This window comes from Danio rerio, chromosome 23, assembly GCF_049306965.1.
Source record: "Danio rerio strain Tuebingen ecotype United States chromosome 23, GRCz12tu, whole genome shotgun sequence".
Lineage (NCBI taxonomy): Eukaryota > Metazoa > Chordata > Actinopteri > Cypriniformes > Danionidae > Danio > Danio rerio.
Window position 1 is genome coordinate 15,778,155 of NC_133198.1, and position 18,254 is coordinate 15,796,408.

Genomic DNA, 18,254 nt, shown 5'->3' on the forward strand with positions numbered 1-18,254 from the left:
GCTGGGCACCTTCAGCAACCTCCCTCATTCCTGCAGCACGAGGGCTTTATGATTGTTTATGAGCGCCAAAAGTGGCGGATCTGTTCGGCGAAATATCTGACTGCATGTCACTGCATCCCTAAGGACTGTTTGGTGAAATATTTGACTGCATGTCACTGCATATCAAACGACTGACACAATATAACTAGAGAAATCTCCACTGTGCTGAGTGAGAGCGCTTATCTACTGAACAGTGCAGCATCGATGACGTAAGTGTGCCCAGGCCCAATTGTATTGTGAGTGCGGGCCGTTGGGGGAGACGGGAGGGGGGACAAGCATGCTTTGGCCCGGTTCGACGCAACTGTACATAGTGTGAGTACGGCCTAAGTTTATTAAGACAGAACTTCAAATGAGCTTGGGTACTTCCATTTTTTGGACAGACAGTGAATCTGTTTTGAAATGCATAGCCAATGAGCATACAAACTTCCACACCTTTGTGGCAAACAAATAAGAGAAACTACTAAATTATCACAGTGTAAATATATAGACACACAAACTAACCCTGCGGATGATGTTTCCAGAGGACAGAATGCAAAAAAGTGGGGTTCAACGGTCCAGACATCCTTTGGAAATCAGAATTTGATTGGCCCTCAGGATTTCTTACAGGAACTCGCTCTTTGTGTGAAGATGATCCAGAGGTAAAGAAAGGGAAAACTGGAAATGTAATTATTCAAGATGAAATCAGACCAACTGACAAATTGATGTCTTGTTTTTCAAGTTGGATGAAGCTTAAAGTCACAGTAGCCTGGTACTTGAAGCTCAAAGGTATCTTAAAAGAACTGGCTCTCAAAAGAAAGAATCCAATTTCATCATTCAGTCACTCAAAACTATTTACTTGAAGCATGGAAAAGCAGCAACAAAAAAAGGCAAGCCGAACAAGATCTTACTGAGTAAACAAAGACTTGAAGTGTTTCAGACTTGGAGATGTTAGACTTGTTAGTTTTTATGTTTATATGACTCGTCTCCCCTTATTTCTCTCATGCATTTGCAATACAGTTAATTCAGAATTCCCTTATTGTTTAGAAATGTACTCTAGTTTGTAGAGAGTGTATTATGTTTTATTTGTAAAATTTTTTGTTGTTATAAATAAAAAATAAATAAAAAATTATGATGAAGCCATGTGACCGGTCATCAGAACTGCAGCTACTTTGAGCCCCGAAGTGTCCAGCTGTCTGGCTTGACAGGTCCGTTTTCAACACCGGCCCCACCTGCGCTCAGCTAATCTCGTTGATCATCGGCTGCAGATGCGCTTCATGTCGAACGCATCTCTTACCTTCAGTGTTTGATGGCCAAAGTCGTTTGATTTTGTTTATTTCATATCAGTTTTTTTGTTTAACTAGCTCTGCAATAAACAGCCACAAATAAAGACTTACAGTATTGTTCCATGTATTATTTTCTAAGGAAGCGTCTAAACCCCTCAACAGCCCCAAGACGTGACTAAGTAGAAATTTCGATTAAGGATAGTCACAACACGCCTAACTTAATAAAGTGCAAGTGCAATTTAAAGGCTTAACTGGGTTAATTAGGTTAATTGGCCAAATTAGGGTAATTAAGTAAGTCATTGTAGTGGTTTGGACTGTAGACAATTGAGAAAATATTGCTTAAGAGAACTAAAAATATTGACCGTAAGTGTTTTTTTTTTTTTTATAAAATCTGCTTTTATTCTAGTCAATATAAATAACTAAAATTTTACACAGAAGGAAATATATTGTAGGAAATACTGTGAAAAATTCCTTCTTCTGTTAAACATTATTTGGGGAAAGTAAAAAAAGAAAACATTGACAGGAGGGCTAATAACTTTGACTTCGTATTACAACGAATGGCATGTAGTGTGTGAAAGGCTTAATTTAAAGGAACCAAAAGTTTTTTTGTTAAAAGCACAGAGTGATAGTGAATGAGGACTCACCCGGTGCTGCATCAGAGTTGAGTCAAGTGCAGGTGAGCAGAGATCCAGTATCTAGACTGCAGGTGCTCTTGAAGCTCAGCAGCAGCAGGGCTTCCCAAAGTACTGCTCCCCACTTCCTTTCTGAGGAACGTCTTCCTGCGCACAAGAGCATTTGTGTTGCTGTACTGATAATGCCTCATGAACAATCTTGCACCAGAAAGATGGCTTTGGGCATCAACATCTAGAGAAATTCAGTGAGAATACTGTTTACTTCATTAGAGAGGAGTCTGATGTGTATTAAATCCATTCTAATAATGCTTGACACAGAAAACTGGATTTTTAAACTGTATTGCAGTAATTATAAAAGACTGGATGTCAGTAACTAAACAAGCTGGGCTAACAGTACTATATAGCGATAACTATAAGCAGTGGTGAGGCTTAAGGGCCAGGGTGGCTCTGGCCCACTCAAATTAAAGGCTGGCCCGCCCAGACAAAAATGTTTGAAAGCTGAAACTTCTGCAATAAAAACATGTAACGAATGTGAGGCGGAATATGAATGTAATTGAATGTTGACGATTAACAGTAACCTTTAATTATTGTAAGTTTGTCAAAAACATTTAAAGTTTGTGCTAATGATCACTTTTGTTTTGGCTTGATTTGAGGCAGCAGATGAAACTAGAAGTGCTGTCCTGCTGACTATTCGGATTTGCTGCTCAAAAACATTACAAGTGATAAAGAGTAAGATACAAGTAATATGAGAGAGGCATAATAATAGATGAATCTGGTTTAACTTGTTTTCAGCATTACATTAAATGACTTATTTTAGTAGTTTATTTATAATGTTGTAGTGTAGTAATCTTGTTAGGCGACTGTTTGGAGTTTTACGCTTCAAAAGTATAAAGTATATAACATTTGTTGATTTTATTTGCAGTGTTGGGGGAAAATTATTGCATTATTGCGAAAATTAAAGGTTAACTCTTTTTTTCAATCCCAGTGATGGGTTGCAGCTGGGTGACGACACAGTGGCCCAGTAGGTAGTGCTGTCGCCTCACAGCAAGAAGGTTGCTGGTTCGAGCCTCGGCTGGGTCAGTTGGTGTTTCTGTGTGGAGTTTGCATGTTCTCCCCATGTTAGCGTGGGTGCTCCGGTTGAGTTGGGTTGCAGTTGGAAGGGCATCCACTGCGTAAAACATATGCTGAATAAGTTGGTGGTTCATTCCACTGTGGCGACCCCAGATTAACAAAAGGACAGCCGAAAAGAAAATAAATTAATGAATTAGTATAGGCAATGATAGACACGACAATGTTTGATTAAGTGGAAGTGTTTTAAAATGCCTATTTATTAAAATAAAGGTTACAAAGTAATGAAGAAATATATTGTGTGTTTGTATATTTATTTCACTGCCTTCAAGATTTTACCTTGTAAACTAAAGGGAACAAGGGGGGAACAAATGTGGTATTTAGGCTTTAACTAAAGAGAACAAGGGAGGAACAATGCTTCACTTTATTTTAAAAACTGCAAATGCTGTATTTATCCTTTAACTACAGGGAATAAGGGGGGAACAAGGGAGGAACAATGCTTCACTTTAATTTACAACCCTTAAATGTGGTATTTACCCTTTAAGGAACAGGGAACAAGGGGGAACAAGGGAGGAACAATGCTTCACTTTAATTTACAACCCTTAAATGTGGTATTTACCCTTTAAGGAACAGGGAACAAGGGGGAACAAGGGAGGAACAATGCTTCACTTTAATTTACAGCCCTTAAATGTGGTATTTTCCCTTTGAGTACAGGGAACAAGGGGAGAACAAGGGAGGAACAAGGGAGGAACACTGCTTCACTTTAATTTACAACCCTCAAATGTGGTATTTATTTACCCTTTAACAACAGGAAACAAGGGGGGAACAAATACTATTTTTACCCCTTAACAACAGGGAACAAGGAGGGAAGAAGCTGAGCTTTAACCCACTAGTGTATACTTGAACACTAAGAACAGAAAAAACTACAGCAGCAGTTTTTATTGATTGAAGACCAAATTACTACAATTTTCTATAAAGCATCAGCTATAAGTCCACTGAAATGCAAGTTAGTCTCCCCCACCCCCTCTGCAAACAGCAGTAAAGATGCGAGCCTGTTTTAATCTGCATTGAACCCTGACGGTAGGCCTATATCATCCAAAGGTTTTTGTTGATAGTGATGTTGAGACATTGATGGCTGTGGTGAGATCGACGAGTAAAGATTCATAACTTAAGGTAAGTAGTGTATGGAAATATATTTTATATTGAATTGCAGATTTAAAATTTCCCAGAGATGGGTTGTGGCTGGAAGGGCATCCGCTGTGTAAAAACTTGCTGGATAAGTTACGTGGTAATTTTTGTGTCGAATATCTGATTGTTACCCCCTTATTACCCAAGCATTACAGTTTGTTCCTTTATACCTACATACGTTCATTATACTTACACTATACGTACAGAAAAGTACACTGTTATTTTACTGTACTTACGCGGTACTTTGCGGGTTGTAAAAGAAATCGTTACTCGGTTTTCTATTGGCCTTGTAGCACAGGTAATAATTTCAGATTCTCTGCACATTTTTGCAATTTAATTATTTAAAAATGAGGACTGGATACTCAAAAATGTCACTCATTAAATCAATGACTAAATTATCAGAGATCATAAATATAAGAAACTAGTTATTTTACACTGTTAAGAGTTTAAGAGTAGGCATTAAAGCCCAACCCTATTCCACCAAGGTCCACTTATTTTAAAATGTCTGGCCTCAACCTTCATTATTGTAGTAGTAATATAGTATTAGTAATCTCTGAGTCAATAATAACTCTTTAATGAAATCTCTGAAATCAGATCTTATGCTTTTGGCCACTCAGAGGTTTGAGAATACACATGTTGAAAATTAGGTCAAATTTACTTTTTTATTATTTAACAATGAAAAAAGTGCTGAGAATCACATTGAACACTACATTAATAGCCTCAAAAGATCTTTTGTGTGTCTACTATCTGAACGAATCCCTGTTTTAAACAGTCCAGACATCGCTTGGCTTTACTTCTTTGTTGAATGATTCACTTGTTTGAGCGAATGGTCTCACTCGTTAGACATTACTGCCAGCTGCTGGAAGATTTAGATTCTTATTTTCAGGAATATTTAAATTTTTTATCAAAATCACACTTTTTCATATTAAAATGCAATAAAGTACAATAAACTATATTCTTTGAAATAAAGGGAATGTTCACACACAAAATAATGTCATCATTTACACACTTTTGTGTCATTTAAATCTGTATGAATTTTGTTGTATTGTAGACTATTTTTGGTAAATGATTCCTTGCTTACTTCTTTTCTCATTTAACACAATAAGGAAATTAATTTTTTTTGGTGGTAATTTCTGAGTCAATTTTACAACTTTGAATAGAACTTTGCAATAAATGGCATGAATTTAATTCAGGAAACCCAATAATAACTTTTTAAATTGTCATTAGTTTTTATTTTATGACACAAACTATTCATTTCATTTATGTGTTTTCGTAAAACTCACCCATTTCAAGACACTGAAAAGTGTTTTTTTTACAAAATGATTAAAAATGTTCTTTAAATTAAGCTAATTTATAAATATTTTACCAAAAAATATTTCATTCTTACGTCTGCAAGATTTGTTCTATTTTTTTGTATGCATGTGTGTGTGTGTGTGTGTGTGTGTGTGTGTGTTTGTGTTGTATATACATATTTTAGAGAAAAGCTAACAGTAGCTTGAATTGGTCCATCTGTAACTCCACATAAGCAGTCATTTTAAAGTTTCTTCCGGTCATTCGGGTGACATCTTCTGTCTGGAGCATCAGGCCAATCTTCTGCTGTCCAGAATAAAGTGGTTTGTCTTAGTCGGACATCTCAGCTGAGACCTGTCCACTATGGGTGACCCTACCGGTAGCTGTGAAGTACCAGTGGCGTAGCTCTCAGCATCACTGATGCACACAAGCCCTCACAGCACGTCAAGCTGCAAACCATGTGAGGGACCCTAACCTATTCTAACCCAACAGCCAACACTAACAACCCTAACAACAACCACAAATGTGCCAAAAACCACTCAGAGGAGACCAGCAACACGCAAGAAACTGCCTAGAAAACCTTGCTAAATGCATGTCAACATCCAAAAGAACACAAGAGTTGAATATCAGCAGCACGGACCATCACCAAAACATCCAGCAATGTGAAAAAAACTTGAATGAAAAGTTAAATTTGATTTATTGCAAACTTATACTATAACTATATACAATATATACAGTATACATACATGCCCATGGTCCTCCATCTGGCACTAGGATGGCTCAGTGCCTGGGCCTCTTCCTCCGGGGCTCCTTGGGCAGCGGTTCTTTGCTGATGTCCACCTTGATGTGAGGGGGGACGCTGGACTCGGATCTGATCTCTGTGATGAGCACACGCCCATCAGGCTGCTCGGTTTCCAGCAGTGCAGGCCGGTCCAGCTTCTCCCACAGCCGCTGCTTTACTTCTAATCCTTGCTGAAGGGTGTATCTGCCAGCTCGCTTCTTCACGGTAGAGTCCATCACACTATGGTAGATGTCCTGATATTCTTGCACACTCCGGCCGTGGATGGAGAGCGGCTCCTCATGCGGACACTCACCCACTGGGGAGACAGAGGCTGCAGGACGGAGGACAGGAAAAACAGCTGCAGAACGAAGGGCAGGTAGTACAGCCGCGTTCCTCAGGTGTCGCTCCAGCAAGAAGTCCTTGAGGTGTCCGGGGAGAGTCCTGGTTCTTTGTGAGCGTCGCAGCTTCATCGTGAACAACTTCAAAACAACTTCGCAAACTGATGAAACTCAGCCAAGAGATTTGTTCAGTTGTGTAGCGAATCGAATCGACCAACTATAGACAGTTGTGTGGATTTGTAAACCAACTCATGTTGCCATGGTGACAGAATGACGAGGGTCATTTAAATGTACACAATTTCAGCGTTAAGTCAATTAGAGCATCAGGAGCTGTATATGTTTATACACTACAGTTTTTTTTTTTTTGATAAATGTTATTAAACTCAGAAATTCTATTAATAAATATTAGGTGTAATATTAAAGGTCCCATATACCCAGATAAATAAATATTGTCCCCGTTTTTCTTTATTAAGATATTTTCATCTTTGAACTTGAAAATCGCGTCATCCGTTTCCACGTCAGAAATCCGGTCACGTGTTTTAATTTGTTTATTGCAGTATAGCACAAATACAAGGCAAAATTTGATCATTTTTTTCTACATTTACAGGACAGAGCACAAATTATAAGCAAACCAATAAGATAATAATAATAGGCAACTACTATGACTAGAAAAAAATTGTATTTTAAAACTGTAATTTAATATTAAACGCTTTCATCTCACCATTATTTTTACAGATTCGTCAGGTATTGAACCACGCTTTTAAGCTATCTTTTGTAGCAGCGAGCTCTCGATCTTGACCATCCTGCGATGGAGGAAAAAAGGCGTAACGTTAGGCCACAGTTTAGCCGTGAGGCTTGTATTCCATAATAAATGTAAAAAATATATATAAATATTTTGGTGTATGTATAATTACATGTGATTAAATAATCATCACACCATGTAATTAATTAGATTTCAATCGCATGACAGCATTAGTAGGCCTACATCTAGGCCTAGTAGGGAAATGCAAGTTCATATTTGGTGTTTTATACATATGTTAACTTACTGTCATGTGTACATATATGTAAAAAAAAAAAAACACACATATATTGGGCAGGGAAATACATGTTCATTTATATATAAAACAGAACAATTAGTTTTTTTGATTGACAAGCAATAACAGGCGGTTCACTCAGCTGTGGCGACCCCAGATTGATAAAGGGACTAAGCCAAAAAGAAAATGAAGAATGAAAAATAAATAACAGTATTATTGTTATTATACAATTATTATTCTAAATAAACAACATAATACTTGTACAAAAGATTGTTTAATTATTTTGTTTTCTAACTGTACATTTAGTCTTTACCTGTTTTGTTATTATGTGGGCGTGGTTAAAAGGTCCGCTCGCGAGTTTAATGAATAAAGTGAAAGTGTTCGACACAGTAATGAAAGAGGAACAGAGAGAAAGGCAGGTGCGCATCGTGATGCTCAGTCGCCAGTTTCGAGAGTTAAAGCCAACAAACTGTTAGGATTGCAATCACAGCATCCTCAGAGAAGGCAGTTTGACTGAATCCTATCAGATGACAGGAAGATGTGCTGTGATTACTTCAGAGTTTGACAGAACTTTATGATGTGCGTCATTGAAGAAACGTGAGTGTTCATAGTTCATTATTAAAAACTTTAATTATCATTCGATGTATATATACATGCATCTATACGCATATTTATAGTTTGCAACTGTATTAGAACGACACGTTTATTATATTATGGGTTCGTGATCTTTCACGTGTTTATTCACGTGTAGTAATAATGACGCAGCATTTTTCCGTGAGTAGTTTGAGGACTAATTAACCCTTTTTTTCTTTATTATAGAACCACACACATACATACAAAATCACACGCTACTGCATGAACATTTACAGCAACATTTAACTTAATCTGATCACTTGCTTTTACACAATCACTCATTATACATTATACATTCATTGCAAATGAAGATCCCGGCAAATGTTGCACACTGGCTGATGACATCACTACTATTGATCGACTGCTGAAGTGATCGCTGGACCTTCTGTTTATGAGGTGGATTTTTCTGTGAAACTATTGGGACTTATTTCACCATATTACAAGTGATCGCTGGACCTTTCTGTTTATAAGTCCTCTGAAACTATTGGGATTTATTTCCCCACTATATTACAACCTTACAGTACTGTAATTATTGTCATCTTATTTGATAATTGTTTTCATTTACGTGGGCCTACGCTATTTTATTTGATTTGTATTGTGATGATTATGTTTACACACTAATCATAAAGAAATTGATACATTGTTTGAACAAAATAATTTGTGTATGACCTCTTTACTCTTCTCCTATTCTTTGGACATCAATTGGATAATATATCCTTTAAGGTGGTATAGAACCGTATAGTAATCAGTGCTTTCATACAGGCTTCAATACATTTAATGGTCCTTCGAGCCGGATATTTATTACTACCTTAACAATGATGTCCAGGAATAGGACAGGAGTTTCAGAGCCAGATGTTATACGTCAGCGTAGAATTACTAGACCACCAGCATATCTACGTGATTATGAAGTAGGTTACACTAGCAAACATCTTACATTTGCAGATGAGCGGTCAGAAATGCTTACATGTATACGTGAAATGAGGGAAGAGAATATGCAGTTGAGGCAGGAGGTGAGACGTATATCAGATGTGATTGCTAATTCTCCAGTTTTAGCTTCTCAGGATCCAGTAGCTGTGCAGCAGTCTAGAGTTAAAGAGGCAGGAGTGTCATCTACACCAAAGTCTACAGGTATGCTGGTGTCATTTCAGGATTATGAGAATCCTCGCCAGATAGAACATACCCCTTTGGTGCCACCCAGAGATGAATCCCTCCTCGCAGTGTCGCAGGATCGTGACCGAGAGCTTATTGAGGAGCTAACAGAGAGTCTAAAGAGAGTAGGCAGGTTAAGTGATAGTCCGCCTAGTTCAGGTATATCAACACCCTCTTATCATGACCCTCATAATAGCAATAGCAATTCACCTCCACGTAATAACGCTAGTGATGCTAATATCCCTGTTCGACAACATAATCTGACTAGATTCCATTATTGTAATACTGATGATTCTCCAGTGTTGCAGTCCAGCATACCACCTTCTGATGCTTATCGCACAACAACTGATCCTTACTATCATTGTGTGAATGACAGGACGCATTACTTATCAAAGAATGCCAGAGATCATCTTGACTACTTTTCATTTGATGGGAAGCAAGAGTATAATAGAGAGAATAGACATTTCCTATCACCTGGTAGTGCATACAATCCATACACTGTGCCTCCACATGCTTTATATACTCAACCTGTACAATATCGTGGCCCTACTCCTACCATTCCGAATTTTAGTAGAGATGACCCCCGCGAGTTTGCTCATCTTAAACTTGCATTAGACAATGTTCTTCCCTATGATGCTTCAGAGGCATTCAAGTTTCAAATACTTGTGGACCATCTTAAGCTGGAAGATGCTTTGCTTGTAGCTGACTCCTATAGTCACAGCCGTACTCCATTCAGCGACACAATGAGAGCGCTTACTGATATGTATGGGCAGCCACATCAATTAGCCTTGCAAAGGATTACAAATTTGATGGAAGGGCCAAACATTAGGAGCGGAGACGTTAAGTCATTTAAATCATTTGCTCTACGTGTCCGAGCATTGGTTGGAATGTTAAACCAGTTAGGTAGCACAGGTTGGACGGAACTAAAATGTGGTTCACATGTATCTCGACTCTTAGCCAAGTTGCCACACGACCTAAGAGCTAACTTCAAGAGATTTATTAACCCCATTCAGACACCGATTCCAACTCTGCTTGAGTTTGCTGACTGGTTGGAGTATGAAGTGCGTGTGCAAGTAGATGGAAATCAGTATGGATCATACCCCGAATATGAAAAACATGTTCCACGTAAAGACCAGCGGCCCAGTTTTATGCCTCGGAAGTTGACTACAGTGCTACATGGAGGAGAACAAAAGGAAGTAGCAGTTGAGAATATAAAGAAGGAGCATGCTCATGTGGAACGGCCACAGGACAAGCCAAAAAAGTACTGTCCTTTCTGTGACTCATTCCAGCACTATATGAATCAATGTTCTAATTTCAAACTTCTCTCCAAGGAGCAGGTAGAAAGTTGGATTAAAGCAGGCAATAGATGCTGGCGTTGTGGACGAGGACATTTATCGTCAAAATGTACGTTGAAAGCCAAGTGCAAGCGATGCGACAGAAGGCATCTTGATGTCCTACATGAGGTGAATGCTAGTGCATACACAATGATTAAAAGTAATCAGAAGATTCCTCAGAAAAGTACAGATTCAGAAGGGCCTACCTCTCAGACATTATACTTGGATCGCCCTACTTGTGGTAAACAAGTGCTGTTAAAACTGAGCCGAGTTATTATTCAGAGTGGTAATAAGTCACTAGAGACATATGCAGTTCTTGACGACGGGTCAGAACGCACTATTCTAATGTATGAAGCCGCTCAACGTCTAGGTCTTCAAGGAGACAGGGAAGACCTGGCTCTTCGGACTGTGAAACAGGAGGCTCAGACCATACAGGGAAAAGTTGTTTCCTTTTCCATTGCTCCCTTTTCATTCCCTGATCGATCTTATCAAATTAAGGGTGCCTTTACAGCCAAAGAACTCGCATTGGTCCAGCATACATACCCAATTTCTGACCTCCAGAAAAAATACCGACATCTACGTGACTTACCCTTGCATGAGATCAACAAAGCTCAGCCTCTTGTTCTTATTGGGTCAGACTATCCGCACTTGATTACCCCATTGGAGCCCGTACGTTTGGGGCCCCCTGGAGGTCCTGCGGCTGTCCATACCAAGCTTGGCTGGACTTTACAAGGTCCTTCAAGTCTTCTCAAATCTTGTTTACGTCCTCAGGAATGTCTCTTCATTTCTTGCCTTTCTCCTGAAGCTGAATTATTGCGACAGGTTGAAAATCTTTGGAAGTTGGATATCCTTCCTTACCGCTCAGAGAAGATTATCAGCCGATCTCGTCAGGATGCAGAAGCAATTCGTATCTTAGAAGAAAAAACAATCAGGATCGAGGTACAGGATGTAAAGAGATATGCCACCCCTTTACTCTGGAAGCAGTTACCCCCCCTTTGAATGCACCTCAGGAAGCGGTCATGGGTCTGTTATGTAGCACTGAACGAAAACTGTCTAAAGAGCCAGAGAAAGCTGAATCCTATGATTTCGAGATTCAGAAACTACTGCAGTCGGGTTATGTCACTCAGCTGACACCTGCAGAAAGTGAATCAAGTGCAAAGTCGTGGTACATACCACACCACATGGTTCAACATAACGGAAAGAACCGTATTGTTTTCAATTGCTCCTTTGAATACAAGGGTCAATCCTTGAACGAATATCTTCTGCCTGGCCCTACTTTAGGCTCAAGTCTCTTAGGAGTCCTTCTTCGCTTTCGTGAATATCCCGTAGCTATCTGTAGTGACGTGAAGGGCATGTTCCACCAGGTCCGCCTGCTTGATGAGGACAAGCCATTTTTACGATTCCTGTGGCGACAGGGAAAAACATCTGAGATGCCAGTCGTGCATCAATGGGAAGTCCTGCCATTTGGCACTGCTTGCAGTCCCTGTTGTGCAGTTTTTGCACTCCAATCTCATGTAAAGGGGGATCTTGATCCTACTGATGAGGTGCGTCAAACAGTCGAGCGAAATTTCTATGTAGACAATTGTCTAAGCAGTGTTCCAACTGAATCTCAAGCCAAAAATCTAGTGAACCGACTGCAATGTCATCTTATGGATGGTGGATTTGAGCTCAGACAGTGGGCATGTAACATCCCTGAGGTGATTCAGCACCTTCCTAATGACTTAAAGTCCAAGAGTGGGGAGATATGGCTCAGTCAGGGAATAGATAACCCACAGGAAAATGCCCTTGGATTGATATGGCATTGCAAAACGGACAACTTAGTTTACAAACCTTACCAGCGAGAAGATGGTGAGATTACTATGCGAAAAATCTATCGCACTTTGGCCAAGCTCTATGATCCGCTAGGATATCTCATACCATATACTACAAGAGCTAAAACTGTTGTGCAGTTGTTGTGGGATAAGAAACGTGAATGGGATGATCCCAATCTCCCTGAAGATCTGCTGGCCATTTGGCATCAGTGGGAAAATGAACTCCCAAACCTGTCTCAAGTATTCTTGCCAAGATGTTACACTTCTCACATTCAATGTACAGTCAAACATCGCTGTGTACATGTATTTTGTGATGCTTCTGAAAGAGCCTATGGTTCTGTTGCATACTTGTGCTCTGAAGACGAACAAGACAATAGACATGTATCTTTCATTGCGGCAAGATCACGGGTTGCCCCCCGAAAACAGATCTCCATCCCTCGTTTAGAGCTATGTGCTGCACTAACGGGCGCACAGCTTGGAGATGTTCTAAAACGAGAGCTGACCCTAAACATCAATCAATTTGTTTATTGGTCAGATTCCACTACCGTCCTTAACTGGCTACAGTCTGATTCGTGTAGATACCGAGTGTTCGTAGGAGTGAGAGTGACAGAAATTCAGGAACTTTCTGACCCTGGCTCTTGGCGCTACATTGATTCAGCCACAAACCCTGCTGATGATGTAACTCGTGGGTTGTCACTAATTCAGCTAGCTGAAAATTCAAGATGGAAACTTGGTCCAGACTTCTTGAGGCAGCCTAGTAGCTGTTGGCCAAAATTACCAGTAGGTCCCGCTTCTGAAGAAGTTCAGGAGCTTAAGAAATCCATCTTTTGTGGATTAGTGGATGACATTAAAGAGCAAGATGAGCCTGATGTCCATCAGTTCAGTAGCTATTCTGAGTTCTTAGAGGCTACTGCACGATCCCTTCACGGGGCGGCCGATAGCACATTTTCACCAAGTGCAGATGATTTCAGACAAGCAGAACTGTCTATCCTCAGACAATGTCAGAAACATGACTTCCCAGAAGAATATGCTTTGCTCAGAGAAGGTAAAGCCATTCCCACACGTAGTCGAATACTTAAACTTGCTCCCGAATATGACAGAGACTTGGATTTGATCAGAGTTGGGGGACGACTTCGTAGATGCCCTTACTTGAATGAAGAAGTATTACACCCTATAGTTCTGGCCCCAGACCATCCCGTCGTCAAGCTTCTAATTAAACATTATGATGCACAATTGCATCACCCGGGAGCTGGAAGAGTCTTGGCTGAGATACAACAAAAGTATTGGATTTTGCGTGGAAGAGAGGCGATCAAACGGCATCAGCACAACTGCCTTGACTGCCGGAAATGGAGAGGCAAGCCAGTTGTCCCAAAATTATCAGACCTACCACCATCAAGTCTAAGATTATTCAAACCTCCCTTCTACTCTACTGGAGTAGATTGTTTTGGGCCACTGATGGTGAAAATTGGACGCCGCATAGAAAAAAGGTGGGGCATCATCTACAAGTGCCTCACCACACGAGCTGTGCATCTTGATCTGCTGTATCACATGGACAGTGATTCATTTTTGATGTCTCTGAGGCGCTTCATTGCTCGGAGAGGGAAGCCTCACGAACTCCTTTCCGATCAAGGAACAAATTTTAAGGGTGGTGCTAATGAGTTAGAAGACACCTTCAATCAGATTCAGCCCATCCTTCGAGACATGTTGGCCAAGGATCAAATCAGGTTCCAATTCAACCCTCCCAGTGCCCCTCATTTTGGAGGGTCATGGGAAAGAGAGGTGAGGTCGGTCAAGACTGCTTTAAGAAGCACTTTGGGTGCGCAGACTGTTACCGAAGAGGTATTAAGGACAATTTTGACTGAGGTCGAAAACATTCTAAACTCTAGACCTCTCGGTTACGTCTCGAGCGATATAGCAGATCCCGACCCAGTAACTCCGAACTCCTTACTAATGGGGAGACCTGACTCATCTTTGCCTCAGGTTGTTTATTCAGATTCTGAATTGCTCAGTAAGAAAAGATGGCGACACAGCCAGGTCCTTAGTAACCATTTTTGGAAGCATTTTATTCATGACTTTCTGCCATCCTTACAGTCAAGACAAAAGTGGCACAGTGAAAGGCAGAACATTGTGGTTGGTACAGTAGTACTCATTGTTGATGAACAGCTTCCAAGAGCATGCTGGAAAGTTGGTACAGTTTCGTCCGTCATTCCCAGTGCAGATGGTAGGGTCAGAACGGTGACGGTCAAAGTGAAAGATCAGACATACACAAGACCAGTTGTGAAACTAATTGAACTGCCATCTTTACCTGAAGACCTGGAGAATTCATCCTAAACTCAATAATGGCAAATTTGCTTAGCAAATTTGAGGGCGGCTGTACAAAAGATTGTTTAATTATTTTGTTTTCTAACTGTACATTTAGTCTTTACCTGTTTTGTTATTATGTGGGCGTGGTTAAAAGGTCCGCTCGCGAGTTTAATGAATAAAGTGAAAGTGTTCGACACAGTAATGAAAGAGGAACAGAGAGAAAGGCAGGTGCGCATCGTGATGCTCAGTCGCCAGTTTCGAGAGTTAAAGCCAACAAACTGTTAGGATTGCAATCACAGCATCCTCAGAGAAGGCAGTTTGACTGAATCCTATCAGATGACAGGAAGATGTGCTGTGATTACTTCAGAGTTTGACAGAACTTTATGATGTGCGTCATTGAAGAAACGTGAGTGTTCATAGTTCATTATTAAAAACTTTAATTATCATTCGATGTATATATACATGCATCTATACGCATATTTATAGTTTGCAACTGTATTAGAACGACACGTTTATTATATTATGTGTTCGTGATCTTTCACGTGTTTATTCACGTGTAGTAATAATGACGCAGCATTTTTCCGTGAGTAGTTTGAGGACTAATTAACCCTTTTTTTCTTTATTATAGAACCACACACATACATACAAAATCACACGCTACTGCATGAACATTTACAGCAACATTTAACTTAATCTGATCACTTGCTTTTACACAATCACTCATTATACATTATACATTCATTGCAAATGAAGATCCCGGCAAATGTTGCACACTGGCTGATGACATCACTACTATTGATCGACTGCTGAAGTGATCGCTGGACCTTCTGTTTATGAGGTGGATTTTTCTGTGAAACTATTGGGACTTATTTCACCATATTACAAGTGATCGCTGGACCTTTCTGTTTATAAGTCCTCTGAAACTATTGGGATTTATTTCCCCACTATATTACAACCTTACAGTACTGTAATTATTGTCATCTTATTTGATAATTGTTTTCATTTACGTGGGCCTACGCTATTTTATTTGATTTGTATTGTGATGATTATGTTTACACACTAATCATAAAGAAATTGATACATTGTTTGAACAAAATAATTTGTGTATGACCTCTTTACTCTTCTCCTATTCTTTGGACATCAATTGGATAATATATCCTTTAAGGTGGTATAGAACCGTATAGTAATCAGTGCTTTCATACAGGCTTCAATACAATACTAAATGTAGCTAACTGGAAACAGTTCTAAAAACACAACTGGAGTGATGCTAAGATAATTTAAGAAATATTTTGCATGAATATTAATTTTATTAAAATGAAATTCTATGAACAATTCAAAAGAATACAAAAAAAAAAAAAAACCTTTTTATAGAATTATCTGTTGTGTGTTGTAGACCCAACTCATGGCCGAGAAATGGGTTTTTTCTCCCTGACTCATCATCCCTCCTTTTTGCTTTATACAAAAAAATCTATAAATATATTATAAAGTATAAATAAGATCATCATCATATTATTATTATATTATATTATTTTGTATGTATGTTTTGTCGACTTGCAGCAGTCACTGCGTGCCGACACTCTCCCATAAAATACTCTATCGCCGTTTTTTTGTTTCCGGCGTGCATGTTCACAACGCGTACTTTCACCGGGAGAAGAGCCAACATTATGAAGCTGCTAACCACACGCTCAGATCTGCTAGCTCAGACGGCTAGACCTGCACTTGCAGACCCTCACAGTGTCACCTGCTGTTTAAAAGATCGACTAACCTTAATTAAATTCAGCTGCTTCTAAATTGTAACAAACAATTTTTCTACTTTAAAATATTACGCTATGATTGAATAAAATACATATATGAAATATTAAACATACTAGATTTAGATTTAATGCATTAATTCTGTAGTATTTTTATGCATTTCTATTTGTAAATAGATATTGTTCAGTTACTTCAATATTTCCAGACATTTGTTGTTGTTTTTTAATTTATCACTGTTTTATCAATGATTTATCACTGTTTCGTATTACGTTGAGAAAATTAATATTATCTTCTTACAATAAACTTCTTCACATAGCTACAATGAATTATAGTACTCTGGGTAATTTTCTCACAACAAACTTTATTTTGTGTACTTTTTCTTGAGGTCCTACAAGTCAAGTTGTAAACAATGCAGAGAAAAATGGTAAAAAATGATAACTGGAGTAATAATTATTTTTTTTACGTAGAAAATAACATAAAATAAATGCTTTACATTCTTGTTGGGGAGATTTTTCATTTCTAGAGCAAAAAAATGAAGTATTTGCAATATTTGGTGCACTGTATTAGTGTTGGCAGAGACCTGCTTTTTAAATTGTAATATCAATCTAGGAAAAAAATACAGACCACAAGCAAATTATTTTTGCTTTAACTTAAGAGCTCATATTGTAAATTCTATGCAGAGTAACAAATTTTTGATTTCCAAAAAACTTATTTGTAATCATTTCAGAACTTATCAATAATTGATAAACTGTTATTGTGTTACAGTTATTGTCTTTGATAACACTTTCAGAAAGATAATACAGTAATACGTACTGTAGACCTACATAGCACTAAAATATGTTTCAAATAATAATTACGTTATATAATATACGTTTTATTTTAACATTTTTACTTTAAAGTTTTTTTTATTTTTGCCAGAAAACATTGCTAGAAAATTGTCCCAGAATATTACAATAATATATAAAATAAGAGCAAGCTGTAAATATGATAAAATAATGCTCTTTTGAGACAAATTTTGATCAAATCAAACACTGAAATGATTGTTTGTTAGTGTAATATTTTACACCATATTGATTTATATAAAACCTGGTAATTTTTAGGAAATGCTTTAATAATCAATAACCTTTCCGGCGTTTCTAATGTTCCTACTTGCTACAAAGTGCTGAGCGTAGAGTCGGGTCTCTGTACCTGCTGCTTCACTCAACCCAACAGCAGGTGGCACTGTCTGAGAAAACGATAGGTCTGGAAGTGCAGGACTGTGCGCGCAGGTCTGAGCGTGCAGTTGGGTCTCCGGGCCTGCAGCTTCACCTTCCTCGAGAAGAGCAGCGCTCGTCAGCATCAAGCATGCAGGAGCGGTGCGTGAGGTGCTCGGGTAGCCTATGTTTTTTTGCGCACATTCTCAGTTTGCTTTTTGGTTAAACTACATCAGCGTTGGTGCAGTTGCACATTGAGAAAAACGTCTGTACTCTGGGATTACCACTCTGAATAAATTCACTTGCATATAAAGTAAAGTGTATTTCAAAGCATCTAATGGGGCACTGGCTATAGTTACAAAAAACACAACTGGATCCTGGACTTCTTGTCAGAATGGTACAACATTACCCTGCCACACTGATCCTCAACACTGGTGCTCCATTGG